The following is a 27749-nucleotide window of genomic DNA, read 5'->3' as shown; positions in this document are numbered from 1 at the left end:
CCTTCACTGTTTGTGCACCACAAGTATACTGCAGCCACGTAACCTCTTTCTGACGCATCAGAGAACCTATGTGTGTATTTATTGGGCCATTCAACTGTAGAGGACGAGGTTTAGATATGTCAGCCCCACATTTAAGTTCTGAAAAAAGAATTCCACTCTTGGGCAAGTTCAGTGGGGAGAGGTTCATTCCAATCACCCCCAGAGGTCCAGAGCAATTGAATAAAACGTTAAGCGGGCATTATGTAAGGAGAGAGGAAGCCACAAGGATCATAGATCTTGGCTGTAAGGCTAAGCACTTTACGCTTAGTAGGGTTGTCAAAATAGAAGTCTACCTTATGAGTGATCGAGTCACTTTGAGAGGACCGATGTAGGCCTAATATAGAAAAGTGAAGGTCGTTTCAGGCTGAGGAAGTTGGGGCTGTAAAAATACGGGATTCTAACAGTGATCTTCAGGAAACCCCTGTAGAAGTTTGTGAGGCTTGGAAACCCATTTCCTCAGTTCGAAGCTTCCTAGCTTCAGAAGTTGGGTAAGGTAGCCTTTACCCAACTTTTTTTTAGTATTGAATTTTCCCTATTTCAGAGATAACAAGTTGTCTTGTACTGAGTATTAAAAACTAAAACCTTCTCTACTAGATATATTTAAAATATTATACATGTATTAAGTCAATTGGTTGACAAGACTTTTGTAACATTCTATCGGATCCTTTTACATTCCGTTGTATCAGATTAATTGTATATAGTCAATATAGAGGTCCATGAAAGTGTTTGCCTATCCATAAGATTAGACTTAACATAATTAAAGCATGACAAACCTGCGTAAAATCTTCCAATTCGGCACGTTGGTAGATTTTATCTCCTTTTGTTTGCCTACGAGCTTTAAAAAAATCTTTCCTTGTGATTAACAGCCTGTTTGTGTGTTCAGTGGAAATCTTGTAAATGGGATGAGCTATAGACGTCTGTGAAGCCTGTTATGCGACATGTGGTGTAGCGTTCCCCTACCTCGTATTATACTGGTTGTGACCGGAAACATTTTTTCGAAAACTGTCAATTATATATTCTAATAAGTAACTCAATTACAATTGGTGGGTGCGAAAGTTTTTATTCATTCCCTTGAAGTACATTGATCTTGTATAAAACTTTCATCCATATGCAAATAATAATAGTATGAAGATATAAAGCATAATATGTACAATGATCCTACATACTTGAATATGCTATAATTTTAAATACGTGGATACATAACTGTAATTACAATTATTAAAGGCGGGTTTTATACGATGCTATAACGGTGATCCTTGAGATAAAAATGTTATAATCATTAGACTGCCCTAGTGTACAACAAAAATCCTAATTGTAATGAAATTGTGGAGATGTACAGACACAATTTTCATTGCACATACACGATATGCGTGGCAAAAAAAAACTTGAACAGAACAAAGAAAATAATAGTTAAGAACGAGCGCGAGACGTGGGTTTTTTACAATTAATTAAAAATGAACCGCTAACAACCTTGACAAGATTAGCCCTTATATGTAGAAGATTATATGCCAATTCTATAACCTTTTTAAATTCTATAAAATACGTATTACCAACCTTTGTTGTATAAACAATCATAAAACTGCATAACATGTGTTAATAATACTATAAATATAACTATAATACCTAATTACAATGCTAACCATAAGGGTTTTGACATCGCGTTTGCTACAAGAACTGGGTTTTAACTATAAATTACAATATTCACATAATTTCTTCTCAGTAGCCCATTTGACAGAAGGAGTTTTAATGGAGATTTAAAATGTTTTGGGTGATTTAGGTTTTTTACTCTCAGCGAGCTTATTGATTAGCCTTAAGCCAATTTGAGATTGCAAGTATTGAACCGTAGTATTTCTGTGTTGCTCATGTTTTTAAGTTGTCTTTGCTTCTAATTTCCTACTGGTGGACGTCTCAGCCTTTAACCAATTCGGATATGAAAAGAAAGTACTGAGCAACATACTTCAAACTTTATCAAGGCATCTTTGCATGGATATCTAGAATTAAATTTTAAAATAATTTTCACAGCTTTCTTTCGTACTTTAAATACTCCTTGAAGGATGTACCTAGCACAGCTGCCCCATAATGTAAAACAGTAAGATAAATGTAGATGTATTATACCATGATATGCCGTTTTATTATTTCATGCCACAACAAGTTTTTAAGTTTGTGCAAGTCGTTTTCGGTTGTTACGTAAAGATAGAGAAATCGTAATACAATTAGTATACCATATTTGACGCTAAGTGCAAAAATTCTAATTAACATGTATGCAACTACATGCACTCGTACGCATGTATAATATATAAACTAAATTACATATAAAGAGTCCATGCCTACATACATCAAAGATTCCTAGCTATTCAAGTAATATGCAGTTAAATTCAAATGTCATACATATAGTATTACTATTTCAATGTAAAGAAAACAACATTCTGCAGATCACAAGTCATTTTAGCTGGAAATATTATAATTATAAAGGAAATAAATATTCCAGAACATTCTTTAACTTAAATATTTCAACTTCTTAACAGTAATAAGAAAAGATCTTCTAACAAACACATTTGCATTGGCTTTAATCATCTGCATTTGTTCTTTACGCAGATACTACCACCAAAATTACATTCCGCAATGGTTCCATTGTTATAAAACATTGTGTTATAATATTGCAAGGTGAAGTACGCTATACCACATGACCCTTAGCAAGCTGTCTGTTTCTGCTTAGGTTGTAATCAAAAATATAAAACTATAGATACTGTGTATGTGTTATAATATTGCAAGGTGAAGTACGCTATACCACATGACCCTTAGCAAGCTGTCTGTTTCTGCTTAGGTTGTAATCAAAAATATAAAACTATAGATACTGTGTATGTGTTATAATATTGCAAGGTGAAGTACGCTATACCACATGACCCTTAGCAAGCTGTCTGTTTCTGCTTAGGTTGTAATCAAAAATATAAAACTATATATACTGTGTATGTGTTATAATATTGCAAGGTGAAGTACGCTATACCACATGACCCTTAGCAAGCTGTCTGTTTCTGCTTAGGTTGTAATCAAAAATATAAAACTATAGATTGTAAGGGTTCAATTTTATACCCCCGTTTTTTTTTTCTTAAATGAGAAAACGTTTATTTTGACAAGTAGGTGTGTCGATTTATTTTTTTTCGTCGATAGTCGTCGTCGTCATTCCATTAGAAGGAGTCGATTTGAGGTTAGGGAACCTCTCTACTCGGGGCAGTGCAGTTAGCCGGAGCTCCGATGTGACCGCTGCAGCGTCTGGCGACGACTGGACGAAAACGCGTCTCTGCGCATGACCGGCTGGCGGTCCTACTTATACAGCCGATCCGACAAGGGGACAGAGAGTTTTTGCGTTGCTAACGTCGTGGAGTGAAGCCAATTCGAGGAGAAGAGTTTTCGCTTGCGGACGTCGGTTTATGAAGTCTGAAGTCGAGTCGAGGAATACGAGAGCCCTGTACGAGAGAATACGCAGTCGGCATATATCGTCTTTTTGGTGAGTCACCCCGAATTGTAATCATTAAGGGAATTTAAAAACAGTACGAATATTGAATGTTGAATATAAAAACTAGTGCTGATTCGTTAACCTTGAATCTACGGAATCTTTGAAAAATTAATAATTCGGTACGTACTATAGGTTATTTCGTTTAGTGACAGTAGTGTATCTATTCATTATAGGTTACACTACCCTTCACTACCCTATCCTAGTTTGCAAACGCGTATTTTGTATCCTATAAGCCGCGTAGGCTTGTTATCCTATTCCTAAAATTGATAATTCGGTGCGTAGGATAGGTTAACAGCAGCTTATAGGTTATCTCGTTTGGTGACAGCAGTGTATCTATCAAATATTGTCTCTATTACCTTTCACTACCTGTCCTAGTTTGCAAACGTGTATTTTGCATCCTATAAGCCGCGTAGGCTTGTTATCCTATTCCTAAAATTAGTAATTCGGTGCGTAGGATAGGTTAACAGCAGCTTATAGGTTATCCCGTTTGGTGACAGTAGTGTATCTATCAAATATAGGTTCTATTACCTTTCACTACCTATCCTAGTTTGCAAACGTGTATTTTTGCATCCTATAAGCCGCGTAGGCTTGTTATCCTATTCCTAAAATTGATAATTCGGTGCGTAGGATAGGTTAACAGCAGCTTATAGGTTATCCCGTTTGGTGACAGTAGTGTATCTATCAAATAAGGTTCTATTACCTTTCACTACCTGTCCTAGTTTGCAAACGTGTATTTTGCATCCTATAAGCCGCGTAGGCTTGTTATCCTATTCCTAAAATTGATAATTCGGTGCGTAGGATAGGTTAACAGCAGCTTATAGGTTTATCCCGTTTGGTGACAGTAGTGTATCTATCAAATATAGGTTCTATTACCTTTCACTACCTGTCCTAGTTTGCAAACGTGTATTTTGCATCCTATAAGCCGCGTAGGCTTGTTATCCTATTCCTAAAATTAATAATTCGGTGCGTAGGATAGGTTAACAGCAGCTTATAGGTTATCCCGTTTGGTGACAGTAGTGTATCTATCAAATATAGGTTCTATTACCTTTCACTACCTATCCTAGTTTTGCAAACGTGTATTTTGCATCCTATAAGCCGCGTAGGCTTGTTATCCTATTCCTAAAATTGATAATTCGGTGCGTAGGATAGGTTAACAGCAAGCTTATAGGTTATCCGTTTGGTGACAGTCTAGTGTATCTATCAAATATAGGTTCTATTACCTTTCACTACCTGTCCTAGTTTGCAAACGTGTATTTTTGCATCCTATAAGCCGCGTAGGCTTGTTATTCCTATTCCTAAAATTAATAATTCGGTGCGTTAGGATAGGTTAACAGCAGCTTATAGGTTATCTCGTTTGTGACAGCAGTGTAATCTATCAAATATTGGCTCTATTACCTTTCACTACCTGTCCTAGTTTGCAAACGTGTATTTTTGCATCCTATAAGCCGCGTAGGCTTGTTATCCTATTCCTAAAATTAGTAATTCGTGCGTGCGTAGGATAGTTAACAGCAGCTTATAGTTTATCTCGTTTGGTGACGGTAGTGTATCTATCAAATATAGGTTCTATTACGTTTCACTACCTACCTGTCCTAGTTTGCAAACGTATATTTTTGCAACCTATAAGCCGCGTAGGCTTGTTATCCTATTCCTAAAATTAATAATTCGGTGCGTAGGATAGGTTAACAGCAGCTTATAGGTTATTGCGGTTTAGCGCCAGTAGCGTATCTATTCATTATAGGTTACACTACCCTTCATAGTATAGTATACACGAAATACCTGTATTATTGCTGAACAAGGATACTTGTATTAAAATAACCTAAATATATATTTGTTACATATTTGCTTGAAGGGATTTAGCTGCTTCACAGGAGAGAGATATAACACAAGACTTCCCTTAGACATTTTGCTTCCAGCTTAACTTATAAACTTATACGTTAACGTTAGTCTTGTTAGTATAGAGAAGGAATCTGTTGGTTTAATATATTTAATATTTTATTTTGATATTATAAAGTCAAAACATAACCTCAGCTTAACACAGCACAACAACACACTGAAGGAAGAAGAAACGAGCAGACGATACTGAGACCGGTTTGAGCCAACGGCTGTGGAATAAAGATCTCGCGGACCACCGATATTAAAAATCTGTTTTTCTCACGCACAAATAATTGTCAAATAGTCGTCGTTACAATAGGATTTATTTCTAAACGTCGCATTCTAGAACGGGGCATGGACAGCTCTAATCAACATTTATCCACGTAAAATCGCGAAACATAGAACAGAAAAACTGTGATGATATCGTTCTATTGAAGAGTGCGAATAACTGAATTCGCTCTGAACGAGTCCTGAGTTTTTCTGTTCACTCACGTTTAACCTTGTGTATCATATCGATCTCTACCAGCGTGCGGTGAGGGCGCGGGTAAGATAGAAATAGCTATAAGTCGATATCACAACCCTGGAATAGAACCCAGCACGACTGCAACTATCAGGGCAGACGATATAAAAAGCGATTTCACCGGAACACCTCACATAAAATGGCGCCCGAACAATTGGACTGAAAAGAATAGAAATCGAAAGACAAAATACTAAGTTGATACGAACAGAGACAACTTAAAATACACAAACTTACTGCGAATAACTATTGAAAATGGATCTATACATTTTAAGGTTTCTGAGAACCATTCTAAACCTTCTTGGATGGAACGTATTTTGGATGTATATTAATGGAGGAGAAAGCGGTACTACAAGCGATACAAAGAAAACAGATTCAAAAACAACGAAGCCTCCGCCTACGACGTCTACTTCTACTGGAGTAATACCAAAGACCGTTCAAAACAGGACATCCGATAAATCCTCAGACTTTGGTAACTCCAAGCGCCGACGACGGCAATATATCAACCGACTTGGATGCAAGGGTTAGCTGGGTTTATAAGCTCACCAAACCGCAGCTACAAGCTGAAACTTAATAAATATGGAGTACCGAATGAACGGAAATAGCCAACAGTTGCGAGCAGAATTAGTGCGATTAGCACGAAGTGGGATTGCGAAGAGCCCTTCCCTCGGATTTGCTCCTACGGAATATGGAAGTGTGAGTCGAGCAAACGAGCGGCGAAACTCTCCCAAATAACGAAAATGTGCAATCGCAGACAGGAACAGAGATGGAAGTTATTAGAGAGATGCTTGGTCTCCCGCCTACCGCTACGTTTCGAAGAAGTTAAGCGAATAATGTCAGGAGCTGTACGACCACAGTCCCCAACTCGTAGCGACTAGAGCATCTACTTTCGAACAAAACAACCCCGAGAGAGAATTCGAGAGTTGAATTCAGTATGAATAAGGCATCCCGGAACGTACATCCATCTAACTCGCTACCACGACAGTAATTACGAGTTCACTAATACGCAGTCAGGAAACATGGCGTCTGGTTTTCGAGAGTAACCCACACAGCATTTCAGACACCGCTACATTGTGCAATATGGTGCGCAAATGGAATCTTCGTTTTGATGGCAGGAGAGATACTGACGCCATATCGTTCTTAGAAACGACTACACGAATTGATGGATGCCTATGAAGTCCAACAAGATCGAATGCTAAAAGCTCTACCTGAACTGCTAAAAAGAGAGTGCACTTTTGTGGTACAGAAAAAATAATCGAGATATTTGGGCAAACTTTGTAGATTTTCTTCGAGACTTTCAGGATACAGTACCTGCCACCGGGGTATATCGTTTCATCTGGATGATGAAATTCGAAAACGAACCCAAGGCGATGGAGAACTGTTTAAACAATACGTTGTTGCTCTGTCTACTCTCATCAGAAGAAGAGGAGGATTTTCGGAGACTGAGAAGTTAGAGAGAATCTACAATAATACGCACCCGACGTATAAAAATGTATGTTCGAAGGAGAGATTTCGTGAACTTAGCCGGACTAAATGAAGGTTGCTGATGAGTATGAAACTTGTCTACGAGAAAAGCTTAATTATCGCCCTCCACCGAGTCCTGCTCAAGCGCTAGTTCCGGAAACAGCATTTCAAAGCAAAGGTAGATCTCAGCAAACTGAAAGAAAAGTTTTCAAGCATATGCCGTGTCTAGGGACTGCACATCCCAGAACGGAAACTCGGAATAAACTTGAAACTGCGCAAACCGGGCCATCCGACAGCGGGCACCGGAAAGTATCTTTCAATGAACCGTCCACCGATCAGAGAGCCACTGCAAACTTGTGACGACCAAAATAACCCGTCAAAGCCTAATAGTATACGAAGGAATAGTATGTTGGAACTGCGAAATACCAGGCCATCTCTATAGAAATTGTAGAAAACCAAGGAAATTTGAAATGTTTTCAACTGTAAGAAGCCAGTGTGTTAAAACGACATCATGTGATTGTAGGCAATCGGGAAAACGAAGCGAGGACTTCGGGAGTTGGGGGTCACCGGAGTTCCAAACCGAAGTCAAAACTGACTACCCCAAAAGAATGGAATGAATGGCTCGAACAAAATTAAAAAAATTTTTGTGGCATGAACAATCGAATCGATATTGATGACCCAAGACCGTACACGAACGTGGAGATTTACGGAAGAAACTTCAAAGCGTTGATTGATACCGGTGCAGTGGCGTCACTCATTAATGAAGAGGTAGCCGATTTCCTGGGGAAAGTAGGCGTTCTACCTGCGAGGAAACAATTCAAAATCTCACTAGCCGACAATACTCAAGTGTCCGTCTCGAGCATATATCGCTTTAAATGCAGAACCACCGATCACGAGCTGGACGTAGCAACTGCGTATTTGCCGTCGCTGACTGCCCCGATCATCCTGGCATGGACCTGATCCGACCATTAAATTTTGGTATCAGTTAACTGCGGCGGAGATCTATATGACAAGTCGTGTGACCGACGTCAGCTGTATGAATAGCGACAGAGAGTACCAGAGGAGGTTAGTTCACTAGATGACGAAGAGAGGACACATATTGAAGACGAATTTTTTACAGGAAGAGCTTCCTAAATTCGAGTCCTGCTCGGGAAAAACAACTTTGGTGGAGCATCGAATCAAACTCAGCAAGAACGAACCGATAAAACAACGATACTAATCCTAGAAATCCGGCGATGCAACAGATCATTAACTAGGAAGTTGATAAGATGTTACAAGAATGGAGTTATAGAACCCTCGTCGAGCCCGTGGAGTTCTCCGATAGTGCTCGTGAAGAAACCCAGTGGGAAATATCGTTTCTGCATAGATTTTAGAAAATTAAATGGCGTCAGCGAGAAAGACGCGTACCCATTGCCCCAGATAAATTCGATTTGTGGAGAAATTGAGAGAAGCCTCCTTCATCTCTACCATTGATTTGAAACAAGGATATTGGCAGGTACCCCTTTCGCAAGAAAGCAAACCTCTCACTGCTTTCACCGTACCTGGCAAGGGCCTGTACCATTTTCCGGGTAATGCCGTTTGGATTGCATTCTGCTGGAGCAACGTTCCAACGATTACTAGACCAAATTATAGGTCCCGAGCTAGAGCCAAAAGCATTTGCTTATTTAGATGACCTAATTATTGTCAGTAAGACGTTTGAAGAACACTTAACGCTTCTCAAGGATGTCTTCAATAGGCTACGAGGCGCTGGTCTGAAACCAAATGCAGAGAAATGTCCAATTCTGCAAACAAGAATTAAAATATTTAGGCCACGTTGTAAATAAAGACGGAATTCGTACAGACCCGAAAAAGGTACGAGCCATCCGAGAGTTCCCCACTCCTACTTCAGTTCGCTCTTTGAGAAGCTTCCTAGGACTCGCTTCTTGGTATAGAAGAAGATTTGTGGAGAATTTCGCCAAATCAACTAGACCTCTAACCAAACTTTTAAAGAAAAGTGAAAAGTGGGATTGGACGGACGAACAACAGAGTGCGTTTCTCTCGAGCTTAAAGATAAGCTTTCCGATACACCAATACTAGCGTGTCCCGATTTTCAACAAACGTTTTGGCTAGAAGTAGATGCTTCGAATGATGGACTGGGTGCAGCATTGACTCAGAAAATCGATAAGAGAGAACGCGTTATAGCATTTGCTAGACGATTGTTGACCGACGGTGGAGAAAAAGTTCACCGTTACCTGAAAAAGAATGTTTGGCGTTAGTATGGGCGGTAAAGAAATTTAGGCCATACCTGGAGGGGTACAAATTTATCGCCGTTAAACCGATCATCAGGCTCTCAAATGGCTGATGAATATTCAGCAGCCGACGGGACGACTAGCTCGGTGGGTGCTCGAACTTCAGCAGAAACGATTTTGAGATTCATTACCGGAAGGGTTACACTAAACAGAGTGGCAGATGCTCTGTCTCGCTACCCCGTAGAAGGTGCAAACAGCGCTCAGTTATGCTCTAGCGCAGGAGTTTTGGAAAAGGAATCGGATTTAATTTTAAAGCGAGATTGGTACCACAAGATGTTCGCTAGAGTTACCTCCAAGCCCGACACGTGCCGAAATTTAAGGATGCCGGAGGAAACCTTATGAAGTACAAGCCCCGAGGAAGGGCGAATAGGTTCGACGACTCTCTTAAATTGGAAACTGTGTGTGCCAAAAGACAAGCGAGAAGCTGTGTTGAATGAAAATCACGATCGCGAAACGGCCGGCCATCTTGGAATAAGAAAGACAGCAAAGCGAGTCCAAGAGAGGTATTATTGGCCGGGATTGCTCACAGATGTGAAGAATTATGTTAGAAGATGTCAGTCTTGTCAGGCGCACAAGGTTGAACAACGGAAACCAGCAGGAAAGATGTACTTTCGGAGACCAACTGGTCCATGGTATCAGGTCACAGCCGATATAATAGGACCCTTGCCACGTTCACGAAGAGGTGCGAGGTTTATCCTAGTCGTACAGGATATCTTCACGAAATGGGTAGAACTGTGTTCGTTTAAAATCAGTGACCGCGACGAATGTGGTGAACGCATTTCAAAATTTTGGTGCTTTTTCGATACGGCGCACCAGAGGTCACCATCACTGATAATGGATCGCAGTTTACGGCCAAGCTATGGCGTAATTTACTGGAGAGTTGGGGAATCGAACATCAACTGACAGCACCCTACACGCCTCAAGAGAATCCGGTGGAGCGGGCGAATCGAGTCCTAAAGACGATGATCGCACAGTACGTCAAAGAAGATCAACGGCTTTGGGACATACACTTGAACGAATTCAGGTACGCCATGAACACCGCCGTACATGATTCTACGGGATTTACTCCAGCTTTATTAAATTTTGGACGGGAATTGCGGTTACCGAATGCAATCCATGGCCCCCTAAAAGTACAGAATGGGCAAAAATGACTCCGAGTCTCATGTGACAGATACGAACCGGAAAAGATTAGAAGCTTTCGCGAAACTGTACAAGCAATGCCATTCGAATTTAGAAAGACGAGTCGATCTCAAGCAAAATATTACAACCTAAGGCGGAGAGAGGAAAAATTTCCGGGTTGGGGAGTTGGTGTGGCTGAAAACAACACCATCTCTCGTCGGCGATTGACTCTTTCGCCTCGAAGCTAGCGGCAAAATACGACGGGCCTTATAAAATTGTAGAAAGGTTCGGATCAAACATCTATAGCCTCTGTGGTCGAAAAAAGAATGTGCTACGAGCTCACGTCAAAGACTTAAAAAAGTATGTCGACTAAGGGAACACGTCTATCTGGCTGAATAAGCCGGATATTGCAGCTCCTACTGGGTAAGTAGTAGGCTGTAACTTCGCACGTTATAGATAAGGATGTCTAGTTTAGTTTTGTGATTCCTGCATGTGTTGAACTCTTGCTTTGGGTTGCAGGTTGCACGCTAACTGCACTATCCCCTGCTATTTGCATTTGTAGTTTTTGTGTGCTTGAGTGGTTACCTTGTGGCTTTGCACGGTAGTCTAGAGCTTGGCTTGTGTGTCTGGGTTTTTGTTCCACAGTTTGACAGATAAGGAAGATGGCACGAGTCGTAAGGAAACAGGTCCGTTTGCTGCCAATGCGATTCAGAGCGGCTCTTTCCTGGACAGCTGCTAAACGGCGAGGTAATTTCGGCGTATCTGCGGCTTCTGGAGAGACGGAATGCTATGGATCATAACCTGCCAAAATGTCCTCGCACTGGACTCCTACTTCTTCACGGTGCTGAAGAGATCCGGCCACGAGCGAGCGCGGGGTCACCATCGCGACCAGGACTTGTGGGATTATGAGAAAATCCTCGTCCCCGTACATGAGGAGTTGGCGGACGTCGGCCACTGGTGGCTTCTCGTAGTAGAGCCACGGAAGGAAACCATCAGCGCATACGACTCCCTAAAAGGAAGAAACCACAAGCCGGCGGTGGATCTTCTGCGCGAAATACCTGAAGAAGGAGGAGATGAGGGCCAAGACCGAGGCCCGGAGTTGGTGCCTCTACGGTGAGCGGAGTTGTCCTTCACAGGACAACCTTGTGGACTGCGGGGTTTTCCTCTGCGCTATCGCCGGAGCCATCTGCGGGGGACGGGAGGCTAAGAAATTGCGAGTAGATGGCCGAGAGTTCAGGCGGCAGATGGCGAAAGAACTTCGGGAGGATTCGGTGACCGAGAACAAGAGCAGCCAGCCGGAATTGTTTCCGGGGGAGGAACCGGACTGGTCTTTCGAAGATCTGGCCAAAGAGTTAGACCAGCTAACTGACCCAACGAAGTGGTCACTTATTCTTCTTCCGGCCGAGGACGAAACACCAGAAGAGATCGGTGTCCTGCAGGAGGAGGTGGACGCGATAAACCCACCGGAAGGTGCCGCGGGAACGTCCCTCGGGACACATGGAGGTTTGACAAGTGTATGGCTCCCAAACCCACACTACTAGAGCTGGCCAGACTGTCACCTATGGACGAGGGTGACGTCCTCTCTTTGTCGCCCGGGTGGGAGCATGGGCAGCTCGATTGAAGTGATCCCGGACCCCGGAGAAAGAGGAATTCCTTCGAGTAGCCCCGTCGGTGAAATCCCAGCCAGAGGAGACGGCAACGCAGGAAAGGATGGACGACGACCCTCCAGAGCGTCCTCACGGCACCAAAACCAAAGAGGACCCGTGGAAAACGCCCCGTACCATGAAGGTCCAGATACCGGGGACGAACGAAGTGGAAGAGGATAAATGTCCGGAAATTGGGCCTTCCAGTCTTCCCAAAGAAAAAATAATGGAAAGAGAGGGCAGTTTAAAGAAGAATTTTTATTTTGTTTTCTCCTACGGGGCGTAGGGGAATTTATTAATTCGAAGTGGACACTTTTAGTTTGCCTTATTTCTTTTATGTTGAGTTTTTTGTGAAAAGTAAGTTTATTTTGATTTGTTAATCCGACTTCAGAGTCTTTTTTTTTTAGTTTTTATTTTCTCCACGAAGTAAGTGGGGGTGTAAGGGTTCAATTTTATACCCCGTTTTTTTTTTCTTAAATGAGAAAACGTTTATTTTGACAAGTAGGTGTGTCGATTTATTTTTTTTCGTCGATAGTCGTCGTCGTCATTCCATTAGAAGGAGTCCGATTTGAGGTTAGGGAACCTCTCTACTCGGGCAGTGCAGTTAGCCGGAGCTCCGATGTGACCGCTGCAGCGTCTGGCGACGACTGACGAAAACGCGTTCTCTGCGCATGACCGGCTGGCGGCCTACTTATACAGCCGATCCGACAAGGGACAGAGAGTTTTTGCTTGCTAACGTCGTGGAGTGAAGCCAATTCGAGGAGAAGAGTTTTCGCTTGCGGACGTCGGTTTATGAAGTCTGAAGTCGAGTCGAGGAATACGAGAGCCCTGTACGAGAGAATACGCAGTCGGCATATATCGTTCTTTTGGTGAGTCACCCCGAATTGTAATCATTAAGGGAATTTAAAAACAGTACGAATATTGAATGTTGAATATAAAAACTAGTGCTGATTCGTTAACCTTGAATTCTACGGAATCTTTGAAAAATTTATAATTCGGTACGTACTATAGGTTATTTCGTTTTAGTGACAGTAGTGTAATCTATTCATTATAGGTTACACCTACCCTTCACTACCTATCCTAGTTTTGCAAACGCGTATTTTGTATCCTATAAAGCCGCGTAGGCTTGTTATCCTATTCCTAAAATTGATAATTCGGTGCGTAGGATTTAGGTTAACAGCAGCTTATAGGTTATCTCGTTTGGTGACAGTAGTGTATCTATCAAATATTGGCTCTATTACCTTTCACTACCTGTCCTAGTGTGCAAACGTGTATTTTGCATCCTATATAAGCCGCGTAGGCTTGTTACCACTATTCCTAAAATTAGTAATTCGGCGGTGCGTAGGATAGGTTAACAGCAGCTTATAGGTTATCTCGTTTGGTGACAGCAGTGTATCTATCAAATATTGGCTCTATTACCTTTCACTACCTGTCCTAGTTTGCAAACGTGTATTTTGCATCCTATAAGCCGCGTAGGCTTGTTATCCTATTCCTAAAATTAGTAATTCGGTTGCGTAGGATAGGTTAACAGCAGCTTATAGGTTATCCCGTTTTGGTGACAGTAGTGTATCTATCAAATATAGGTTCTATTACCTTTCACTACCTATCCTAGTTTGCAAACGTGTATTTTGCATCCTATAAGCCGCGTAGGCTTGTTATCCTATTCCTAAAATTGATAATTCGGTGCGTAGGATAGTTTAACAGCAGCTTATAGGTTATCCCGTTTGGTGACAGTAGTGTATCTATCAAATATAGGTTCTATTACCTTTCACTACCTGTCCTAGTTTGCAAACGTGTATTTTGCATCCTATAAGCCGCGTAGGCTTGTTATCCTATTCCTAAAATTGATAATTCGGTGCGTAGGATAGGTTAACAGCAGCTTATAGGTTATCCCGTTTGGTGACAGTAGTGTATCTATCAAATATAGGTTCTATTACCTTTCACTACCTGTCCTAGTTTGCAAACGTGTATTTTGCATCCTATAAGCCGCGTAGGCTTGTTATCCTATTCCTAAAATTAATAATTCGGTGCGTAGGATAGGTTAACAGCAGCTTATAGGTTATCCCGTTTGGTGACAGTAGTGTATCTATCAAATATAGGTTCTATTACCTTTCACTACCTGTCCTAGTTTGCAAACGTGTATTTTGCATCCCTATAAGCCGCGTAGGCTTGTTATCCTATTCCTAAAATTAATAATTCGGTGCGTAGGATAGGTTAACAGCAGCTTATAGGTTATCTCGTTTGGTGACAGCAGTGTATCTATCAAATATTGGCTCTATTACCTTTCACTACCTGTCCTAGTTTGCAAACGTATATTTTGCAACCTATAAGCCGCGTAGGCTTGTTATCCTATTCCTAAAATTAATAATTCGGTGCGTAGGATAGGTTAATAGCAGCTTATAGGTTATTGCGGTTAGCGCCAGTAGCGTATCTATTCATTATAGGTTACACTACCCTTCACTACCTATCCTAGTTTGCAAACGCGTATTTTGCATCCTATAAGCCGCGTAGGTTTGTGATCCTATTCCTAAAATTGATAATTCGGTGCGTAGGATAGGTTAAGACCAGCTTATAGGCTATCTCGTCTAGTGACAGTTAGAGTATCTATTAAATATAGGTTTCTAATTACCTTTCACTACCTGTCCTAGTTTGCAAACGCATATTTTGCATCCTATAAGCTGTATAGGTTTGTTATCCTATTCTTAAAAGTTAATAGTTTGGTGCATAAGATAAGTTTAGGTGTATGTACTTGGTCAATCTACTAGATATAGCATATATAAACCTTTCTATAGCTCATGATAATATATTTTTGCTTACTTTAAAGTCGTGTAGGCCCTAATAGCCTAAGCTCAAAGTTATTGATCAACGCCAGAATAGGCTGGGAACTTAATTTAGGCTATCTAGCTAACAGCCTTGTTTACAGATATATTATTCATTGGCTTAATAAACCTCTGAATTCCTCAGCCCGGTTTCTAAATAATATTTATTTGGTGTCCTGTAAATCGCATAAGCTTTACTTCCTACTTCGAAGAGTATGTTTCAAAGTGAATGTTAGGTTTGTAGGCTATAACAAACTTTTAATGCTTGTCAATATTAGCATATTTGATACTAAGGGGCTTAAAGAGGAAAATAGTATACACGAAATACCTGTATTATTGCTGAACAAGGATACTTGTATTAAATAACCTAAATATATATTTGCTATATATTTGCTTGAAGGGATTTAGCTGCTTCACAGGAGAGAGATATAACACAAGACTTCCCTTAGACATTTTGCTTCCAGCTTAAACTTATAAACTTATACGTTAAACGTTAGTCTTGTTAGTTATAGAGAAGGAATCTGTTGGTTTAATATATTTAATATTTTATTTTGATATTATAAAGTCAAAACATAACCTCAGCTTAACACAGCACAACAACACACTGAAGGAAGAAGAAACGAGCAGACAGACGATACTGAGACCGGTTTGAGCCAACGGCTGTGGAATAAAGATCTCGCGGACCACCGATATTAAAAATCTGTTTTTTCTCACGCACATATAATTGTCAAATAGTCGTCGTTACAATAGGATTATTTCTAAACGTCGCATTCTAGAACGGGGCATGGACAGCTCTAATCAACATTTATCCACGTAAAATCGCGAAACATAGAACAGAAAACTGTGATGATATCGTTCTATTGAAGAGTGCGAATAACTGAATTTCGCTCTGAACGAGTCTGAGTTTTTCTGTTCACTTCACGTTTTAACCTTGTGTATCATATCGATCTCTACCAGCGTACGGTGAGGGCGCGGGTAAGATAGAAATAGCTATAAGTCCGATATCACAACCCTGGAATAGAACCCAGCACGACTGCAACTATCAGGGCAGACGATATAAAAAGCGATTTCACCGGAACACCTCACAAGATACTGTGTATGTGTTATAATATTGCAAGGTGAAGTACGCTATACCACATGACCCTTAGCAAGCTGTCTGTTTCTGCTTAGGTCGTAATCAAAAATATAAAACTATAGATACTGTGTATGTGTTATAATATTGCAAGGTGAAGTACGCTATACCACATGACCCTTAGCAAGCTGTCTGTTTCTGCTTAGGTTGTAATCAAAAATATAAAACTATAGATACTGTGTATGTGTTATAATATTGCAAGGTGAAGTACGCTATACCACATGACCCTTAGCAAGCTGCCTGTTTCTGCTTAGGTTGTAATCAAAAATATAAAACTATAGATACCGTGTATGTGTTATAATATTGCAAGGTGAAGTACGCTATACCACATGACCCTTAGCAAGCTGCCTGTTTCTGCTTAGGTTGTAATCAAAAATATAAAACTATAGATACTGTGTATGTGTTATAATATTGCAAGGTGAAGTACGCTATACCACATGACCCTTAGCAAGCTGTCTGTTTCTGCTTAGGTTGTAATCAAAAATATAAAACTATAGATACCGTGTATGTGTTACTTTTACATTTTAAAAAGTTATATATCAGAACTCAGTTTGTTTAAAAACTTTTTATGGCACGATTTTCCGTGCTATCATGGTTACCTAGTAGGCCATTCTCAAAATATATTAAAGTCCAATAGGGTGGGCATGCACCATCTTCGGAGTCGATATTCCTTAGACTTAATTAAATGCTACATTTCAGTTATATAATACAGGTCTTGACAGACAGACACAGAAATGAATTTTTTCCATTCCCTCCAGTGATCGGCTTCGTTAACGCTCGGCCAGTAACCAAAATTACAAAATTTTATATATATAAAACATTTTGTAAGATAAAAAAAAAACACTGGGTCATCTAAATATTTATCCTATTGCTTAATTCAATTTTGGGGTATACTCTGGACTTACAGAAGAGTAAAGTTGTTAGGTTGCTGGGTTTATAACATTATCTAACGATAAGCCTATTTATGTTATATCTATATCTTAAATACGTTTCTAGTTATAATATTTTATCACTATTGTGGCCACACTATCAAAAATCGTACATTTATTTATTTGCAACTGCGCAATTTACCAAATAGCCATAGTTTAAGATAGCCAAGAGTGAGGGAGATAACCACACACAACAATAAAGAATATGTACCAAATATTAACTTTTGTTAAATATAAAAAAATGTAGCTGTTAGTCCATTAAATATCAACTGGATTTATGTACAGTGAGTGGAAAGTTAGGCTATAAACCCTCCATCCTTCACAGATAAAAATTAAATTTGTAAATTTATTACTTAATTTAGCGAAGCATGTGTTTTAAAATTAAATTAAATTACGAGAAACAAACATCCTTAGAAAAAGTTATAGAAAAATATAAACTATATTATGTTAAGGTATTTCTGCATCATTAAAGTGAGATGGGTGAATAACACGTTTTTAAGAGTATAAAAGAAACATTTTCTTTTTGATCAAATTCTGAGATAAGATTCTACTGGACATGGTGCATCTCATCTATGGGCTTTCCAGGCCGCTGCAGCCTGAGGCAAAATGTTACCACGATGTGCTCCATACTGCATCACTTTCAGAGTGCACTATGGTCGAGACCAAGTGTCTTGGCGTACATTTTGTCAGCGGAACTTTGATGTCCTTTTCTTTGACAGTGAATATACTTTTAAACTCTAACTCTTCACTTGGATCACCTTACTGAATTGATTATGTTTGGGAGGTTATATGGAATATAAATTTTGTTAATTAGGGTTTTAAAATTGTATTAAAATTCTTCATTGAGTGTTTTGAGTTCACGGAAAAGCCGTTAATTGTTTCGTTTGAGTTTATTTCAAAATTATTTTTAGTTGTTCATCAATACCCTTTACCGTTTACTTTCCCCAATATATATATATATATATATATATATATATATATATATATATATATATATATTTCTTTTAGTGGTTTACTATCTTAAATATTTTAAATACTATAAGTGTTACGATTTAGTTTAATGTTTAGAGAAAGTTTAGAAAATTTTTTAATTGTGATGTTAATTGCCATCACCGTTCATCTTTTTCCATTACTCTAGCCAAGGTTTTATTATCTGAAATAAAGTATGATCTGAAATGAATCTCCGAGGCATTAAACTCAAATTAACTGTAATTATTTAATGTGATTTTTAAATTAAAGTTTTTTAATAGTATAAGAGCGAAAGATACATATATTTATATACGGTATTCAAGTGTATTATTAATCCTTATAGGTATATTTTAATCCTTTTGTAAATGTTGGTTTTCCTGCAATTCTCCTCTCTTTGTTCCATTAATTTTTGTAATCCTCATTTTTTCAATTCTGACCTATTAATTTCACCTGTTTTATCCGCACGTGCTGATAGCGTAATAATGTACAGCGGATATTTTTAGGACCAAACGTGTTCTATTAATTAATAAGGCATAACCGGAAATTGTGGTTTTAAAACTTACTCCTTATACCAGAAGTAGATTAAAAGGGCCGGAAGTATATGTTGACCGTGTGGTAACCGAAATAAGACACGGAACTTCTCGGACCTATGTACAATTTATCGAACCGGAAGTCCACCTCCACACACAGAAATAAGAGCTAGGTGCAGTGGTTGTTCTAGGATAGTGACCAAGAGAGATATGCTCTCTCCGAGATTTTGAAAATAAGAATCATAATGTTTTATGAAAAATCTTACACTCTCGTATGTAACCATAAAACATAAAATTTATTCTATTAACTAAACTGAATATGAGTAAATTGTTTTTCTACATTCTTTCATCGAAATAAAAATTACCTGTAAAGATAACGGGAAACTAAAACCAAGATGGCTCACTCCAAAAACGTGTAGTGAATCCGCCCTTGACTAGACGTGGTACGCTGGAATTCGCGAAGGCTGTTATAGGAAGAAAAGGCGTATGTTTTAATAATATTTTTAACGAGATATTTAAAGATTTTGTGTGAAGCAAATGGAGTAAGATATAATATAATAAGTACATAACCACCAAAACGTTAAGTTCCACGCAGAATAGTTAAGGCCCTGACAGTTGTTTCAGTGTAAGAGATTGAGGCATCTAGATTAAAACAATGTTGGAGATCCGAGATTACTGAGATATAATTGTTCTCGAAGCATCTTTATCTAATTTATCTATCTTCTAAAATTATTTATTATCATTTCGAACGCAAAATATACATGATTTAGTATCATATTTAATTCGTTGATCACGCAATAGGATACTTTGTTATGTACCAACAGTTCTAACCCGCGGCTTCGCAAACAATTTGGAAGGTTTTTCACTGGTATGGGCACTTTTGGTTCCTGTGAACTTTATTTGTGCCGCCAGTAATGAGCTTGCTTTGTTGCCACAATCAATAAAATGTGTCAATAAATGTATATTTATGGTCATTTTAATTTAATCCTGTGTTAGTATTTTTTCCTGCCAAAGTTGTTTTTCCTTGTTTCTCCTATCAAGAATATATATATACATACATACATACACAGGTCTGAGAAGCCTACTTTGATCATAAAGCTTCTACTTTCGGCCATTTTAATTTATTTCCAGTCTTAGATATTTCTGGTGTCACAATTGAGTTTGCTTTGTTGCCTTTATCAAGAAGATTTACAAATAAGCAAGTCTGAGAAGCCTACTTCTGTTAAAAATACAACTAGGGTCAGTGTTATAACAGTTTTTGTTAATTGTATTAAAAATGCCGATTATTTAGATTTTTTAAAATTAAGACTATTAGTACAAAATACGAGTTAGTTAGATGGTGAATAATTAAACTTTTAGTTAAAGTAAATTTCAAGAAATACCTTTATTGGAATTCTCAGAACACGGTTGCGGCTACACCACCTCGGTGACACTTAATATGTTCGTTATTACAGTCATAAAGAATATCGTAAACCGGAGCTATTAAATCACCAAGTTATCGCCTTCATAAGAGTGAACTGTCTTGGTTACGACTCGGGATCAGGTTTGATTGGGTTTATTATATTGTGATAAATATAATTTCACTTAATTTAAATTGTAATATTTAGGCACGTTTCCCCTTTGAAACATATTTTTATTTTGTTAAAGTGTGTAAGGATAAAATCTTCCAATCACATTATGTGTGTAAAATCTTCCAATCCAAAACCTACTGTGATTTATTAACTGTTAATTATATAAGAATATACACGATTCTTGATTTATTACATTATAAGAATTTAGTCTTTTATATCTTCTGAAATATTTTCCCAGCATTTATATAATTATTTATATCATGTCATTATCCGTTTATAGAGCCAGTTTGTACAATGACCTTTAAAGAAAGGTCCAAGGACATTTTTACTTAGTTCCTATTTGTCCAATGAAGAATTCTGTTAACTCTAAGGTAAATAGGTCCAAGAACAGTACGTCCATATGCGATAACTCTTGATAGAAAAGTCCTAGAGACTTGTAACTATAATGTAGGACGTATTGTTTCAAATAAGAGCTCCGCTGTTTTTAGGTCACAAAGTAAAAGAACAGTCTGTCTGTGCACTAAATGTTTCATCACGTTATTTTGGGTCCTTTGATATTCCGTTAAATTAATCAGATAAAATATATATACATATTATTATGACAACATTTCTCTCCTTTACATTATCTTTATAACCTTGATAAAGAATGTTAAAGGTGCGATCCAAATATTTTTTTAAGATTTCAACCAATAAATAAAATGTTTAATCCTATAACTTATAACGTAATTTTTTATGTTTTTATACCAATGTCATTTACAAAATCAGGTGTACGTAAAAAAATCTAGTAGTATGTAGCTATACTTTATTATATTTTTAACTGAATTAATAAAATTTAGAAATCTACAAATTATATCGATAAATGGCTTGGTATTCTACAAAAGCAACTATATTGTAATTAAAGTGCTTAGTAGTAATTATAGCATTTTAGGATGCATGTTATCTTTCATATTATCCGTTATGAAGAATATATTATTACAAATATTTCTTCACGTCCCCTGAAAACTAAAATGAACTTGGTAAAATAATGAATTTAACTCCATTTAATCTATTTAAATAGTTTTTATATATATATATATTATATATATATATATATATATATATATATATATATATATATGTATGTATACATCCATTGTAATACATTTGTATAAATAAGAATTAAATATATACAATTATAAATAAAATTATAAATAAGAAAGCATTGTCTTGGTTCAAAAGTAGTAAATTACTCGTACTATCCATAATCCTTCCGATTTTGGCAAAACTGCAGGAAACCATAAGATGTTGCGTCAAATGTGTTGTGAATGCAAGTCAGTTGTGTAAAAACTGAAAATCATCTGAGATAACATTAGGCTATCTATACTATTTATTAGTTCATACCAATAAAAAAGTATTTTTTTTTTAGTATTCATGAAATGTATGAATACATATACAGGATATATGATATACAGGATATATGAATATACAGGATATATGAATATACAGATGCCATTGCAAAAAATGTGCGTTTGATCCACTATATCAGCGAAATATTGTGTATTATTTAATATGTAGACATTTTACATAAACATACGTCCTAATTTAATTGTTTTCATTTTATTAATTATTTCAAAAAAAATTACTTCGGATATTATGAACCTTAATGTTGTGAATAAGAAATCTTGTTAATGGACAGACCTAGCGCAGAACGAAAAATTACCTTTATTTATTTTCCGTTTCGCAATAACAGGATCCTCGTTTTTCTACCGTGGATTCATTTAAGTTAAGCTGCACGTGGGCAAGATTGACTCCTTGAAATTTGCATCTTTATTAAAAATCTTCCAAATAAATGAGGCTCTTACTAATATCTGAGAGTCCTGGGATATTGAAAGTCTCTTCCTTTCTTAATGAAGTATTCGTACTATTAACATATTATAGTAAAATATAAGTTATACTTTTGCAACTGCATCCTTTTAATGCAATATTTTATACATAAAATATAATGTTGTTTAATAAATCATATTGATAGAATCTATGCAGATGTTGTTTAAATTGCTACCCTCCATTAATTGACAAATGCGGCTGATTCTTTATTATATTTTCGTAAACATTGAAGGAAATTGTCGTCAGAGAACCCGTTCTGTGATTGTAGATTGATTAAGATATCTCTCTAAAGTGACGCAGCAAAAATATTAATCAAATAATCTTATAAATTAAAATTAATTACAAACTATGTTGGTAAGCGCTAATCTTGAAATGGCTGAACCTATCTGACTAATTCTTTGTAAAATATTGTTTGAAACCCGAGAAAGGTATATAAAAGGAGCAAGTTAAGAAAGCTTACCTGGAATATTTCCTAATTCTGAATAAATTGTAGTATTTATGCTTCATAATCCACATTTAACTGACTCGAAACGGTTGTCCATACTTTCTGATGAAGCTGTAAAAATTGGCTGAAATATCTGTTTGTATTTAAACTGTATTAAAAACTAATTGTATGATGCAGATCACTAATGTAATGTAGACATAAATACGACGTTAATATCTAACGTTTTCACCAGATTAAAACTGTGACGAATTTAAAACATCAACAGCATTCCAGACATTGCTGTTATAAAACCAACCTGTACGAAAAAAGATGTGAAAGTCTTCACGTAAGTTACTACAAACTAATAATCGTCTTTGACATTGTGATATGTGATATGGAATTTTAACATTGAATTAAGGGAACGCAGAGACGTGAACACTAACATGCCTGAACAATCCATTCCTTTACAGACTACAATCTGTAAAGCAATAGGCCTTCTCGATTCAAAACCTTATAAACGATTATTTTAGTAAGTTGCATGAACCTAATAAGCTAATTTCATACTTACAACATGAATAGATAGGAAGTAGGTAGGACATCCCTATAGACTGAAAAATGCTTCTCAGTCCTACCTATGTATGTATATTTTTTTTTATTGGATCAACAAGGCAAACTCAACTATGACAATGAAAATACCTTAGATCGAAAGTAGATTCCTAGAACCGGAATTAGTCGATTTTTAACCGAACTACATTTCTGAGCTATATACTATTATAGGTTTATTATTGGGGCAATATGGCAAACTAACCTGTGGCGCCTTAACTGATTGCATACCATCGGAAGTGTTAACCTTTTAACCGAAGTATGCTTCTCAAACCTATGTATGTATATGTTTTTCTTCATCGTTACAACAAGGCTAAATTAATACAATTAATATAAAAAACCTAATATACTAACAGGTAGTTTAATTGATATGGGTTAGAAACTCGTTCAGGTAATATAAAATACGTTTGTTAAGTTTTATTTTTCATTTCCTTTCGATCTGGTTCTGAGATTGCTGGTATAAATCTTATATTGTGTACTCACAGCTTGAGCAATCCAATTTATGGTTATGCATAACGGGTTTCGTTTTATTACAGAACTTTCAAACGCAAACTCAAATTTATAAAAAATACAGAGTAGGCAAACCCACACAAACACATGACATAAAATTAATTAATTAAAAGTTCGCCTAGGCGTTTCGTAAACATTGAAATGGTTAAAAAGTATGAAGTAGACCTTGATTGTACGGACGAGTGTACGTTCTGGTTGGTTTGTTCTTTAAACCGAGTTTAATTGTTCTTCATGTTTGTCCTGTGTAAATATTTTTACACCTGAACTGGAACAAATATCTGATTTATCAATTGTAGGTTTAAATTCCCACTGATTAAAAACCGTGTCTTTTTGTAACTTATTGTTTAAAATATATTCAAGATTTTTGTGATTTTTATTTATGTGAATTTAGAGGTTTCTTGTAGAAGTGGGTTTATTGGAGTTAGTAATTTGTTTTTTATATCTCATTGAAGTTAATGGGTATCTTCTCGATTACAACCATTGTTCTCTGATATATAAATTATGGTTTGTATTATTAGTAGCTATAGTAGTATTTATTTTTATTTATAGAAACATTTTCTAATCTGTAAAAGAGTGTCTAAAGAAACCATTTTTAGCTGTCTTGGATGGTTGAATAATATATGTAGTAATATGTTAGTATGAGTGTGTGTGATTCCTGTATTTTAAAATGTATGCTTGCTGTTTATATTCCTTATAGTCATGTCCAAATAGTTTAGAACTCTGTCGATTTCTATTTCTAACGTGTACTGTTATAATATTGTAAACTATAATCTGTTGTTACGTTATAATTTATGGCCGTGATTGTTTTTCACTTCTATAAATTTTTGCTGTATTAACGTATAGTTCTTATAGTCTTGTTTTCTTAACAGACAGTAATAAAGTTGCTTTGAATCAGTATAAATTGCTCAGATGTTTCAGTAAAAACTGGAAAACCTGAAAAGTGTTTGAATTTTATAGAATATTGCCAAAACATTGATCAACGTATTGTCATAACAAGGTATGAGGGAACACATGGTACAGGAGTCGCTGAAGTGGCATGCTATAAGTCTACAGCTCATTTCATCTACCAAATTCTATTGAGTGACATCTATCATAATCGATCTGCATGTTGCTTACATAAAAACTGTTGAAATAAAAACATTTTAAAAAGTTTATACCACTTGAAAGTTGCTCTATCGATTTCAATAAAACCTGATTTTGTGTCTATACAGCTCAAATTGGCTCTTGACTACTGAACTATACACATTATTACATGATACAACAGTAAAAGAGCTGTCTCTTTAGAACTACGAGTAGTTTCACCGATCACTCAATTACCATGCCTTTAAAATCACAACACAGATTTGAAAATAAGTGAACTTTAATCAAAAACGTACAATGACTGTGAACACTTTAAAAGTTTGGACTATTTCGAAATAACCAAATAATCCTAATAAGTAGGATTTGTATTTACAGTAGTTATTTTCTCAAAAGATTGAGAGTAGCTACTTCAGACTTTTAAGAATGAAACCACTTCAGGAGTTCTTGTACTTTGGGAAATGGTTGACAACGGTTGAATAGCAATTGTGTGCATTGTGCCCGGGAAAGCTGTTTATTTCTTTTTCGTAATTATTCCACTTTGACAAAAAATAGATATAGGGTATTATTTCGATGGCACTAACTTGCCAAAGGATTAAATATTCGTTTTTATCCTAACTTCTCACAATCTAATCAAAATTAAATCCCAATATATCTTTCCCAAAATTTTCATTTAATTTAAGTTTAAATGAAAACAATCAACCAATGTAGCTTTAAAAACGCTACAACCTATATATATATATATATATATATATATAATATATAAACCGGAGAGATCCGGGTTCGACTCCCGGCGGAGCAAGTACTTTTTGTGATTCAATGTTTATTGAAATTATATATATATATAAAATCTTTCTACATCAAATGGCAGTTGTATTCTATTCATCAATAAAACATTGATAGGGATTTCATTCTCAGAAGAATAGAGAAATTGGTAGAATAAAAAAAGTCATTCATTCTCAGTTTAAATCGTCTCACCAGTCTCCAAAGGACATTTTGGAAGAAGTGATTTTAACAACTAAATCAGATTATATCTGAATTTAATTATGAAGATTCCAAATGTTACTTTAAATTCAAAAGGAAGTTTTGCAGAGTTATGGCACATTATATCTGTGAATTTAAAGGGTTTAACTTCTTCATAATTTAATTGTGTTAAAACATAGCGCTATATTCGCTAAGAATGTTAATGCCGCTGTGGGACGGGAATGTATTCGGTAAAGCGGCTTCTGACTTCAAATCTTCTTGGAACTCTAACTTGTTTATCTCGTCTTAAATAAACTTCTCTCATTCAGTTACAGAACACAAAGAAACTCAGAGATCCTTGGTAGTCCGGTTTAAAATTTTGCAGTTGATTTTGATTCTAAAACTTCCAAAAATATGTTCATTATATTCCGAAGTTGCAGCTCCTTATATCGTTACCCGTTACTGTCAAACGGAATAGTATAATTATGTAACATTTATTATGATTCATTTTCACAATTTAATTTAAATTTACCAATAATTTCGTTATTAAGGAGATAATTGACTTTTCAAGTGAGTTATAAGCAATATAAACTGCCATTATGCGATAGCTTTGTTAGTAAACTACAACAATCACCCGTTTTGATTCTATGCACTAATAAGTATTAAATCCACAACTCAGTCAGAACAAACAGCTAATATCATACATAAAATATATATTCCTTGTCATACCATGATTCACCCATTAACATAAATTGGTTGTAATAAATAAACGGATAGTTTGTTCCATTTCTGGTTTGGCAACTCTAATTGTATATACTGGACTACCTATCTTGTACTGTTATTTTAAGCTAGTACAGTTTCATATCGGATTACTCATGTGTGATAATATATTTTAATATTGAAACAATGAAAGCAATATCATGGAAATTATTTCAATTAAAATTTGTAACAGTTGACATTGCATGAAAATAACTCATTGATTTTACTATCCCCTAAATCACGCCTATCGTCATATTTATGCATTTCAGATAGGAAATACCATGTAAACACATTGTTACCACTGGTAAAACCTTCAGTTATTTTGTCAGGCTATGGAGAGCTATTTTTTCCACATAGATTAAACAAAACGTAGCAATACATATCCGCTTATACAAGTGAGTATTGTGAAGTTGTGTCACGCTTGCCTAAGTATAATTAATCAACGACCAGTGGAACCAAAAAGCCAAAAGAATTTTATTGATCAGAGTTCGGTTAAAAATATAAGGCAGGAGGAAAAATATTGTGTACTTAGGCATAAATTATGTTTAAGATTAATTATGGATCACTGTGTTCAAATAGTTGTTTAAATATGTAAAGTACGTATGCAACTAAATTTAATGTAAGAAATTTTGTAAATAATACGGTTTCATACAAAATAAAAAATAATTAAATATGTAATATTTCAAATTTTAAAATAGTGTTCCTAACATTGCCTACAATGTGTTTGTTGTTCATACCGCACATGGGGATAAGGTTGTAAAATTAGTAGATACTGTTTAAAGGGCTGTTTATTTTTAATCATAGTAATACAACAGTATTTGATTTTTGTGAAAAAAGTTATTAGCTACAATCTTGACACAAAATCATAACACTTTTGTTTCTTTCAATTTCTTTTATCACACTTTACATGAAACCATAGAAAACATTTTTTTTTCGTTTAAAGCAAGTCTCGCCAATTTTGTCACGAGTAAAAATCACAGAACCCACATTGTTCATTATCACCATCACCATAACTGATGACGCTGTCATTTCTTGACACATAGGGTGGATTTTCGTCGTCATCATTTGAGTCAGAACATGGCATCCTTTTTTCTGCTTCTCTTCTTCTTCTTTGCTTGAGATGTGTCAAAAGCGAGCTTCCTTT

The sequence above is a fragment of the Homalodisca vitripennis genome, chromosome 4, assembly GCF_021130785.1.
Source record: "Homalodisca vitripennis isolate AUS2020 chromosome 4, UT_GWSS_2.1, whole genome shotgun sequence".
Classification (NCBI taxonomy): Eukaryota; Metazoa; Arthropoda; class Insecta; order Hemiptera; family Cicadellidae; genus Homalodisca; species Homalodisca vitripennis.
This window is presented reverse-complemented; position numbering follows the sequence as displayed.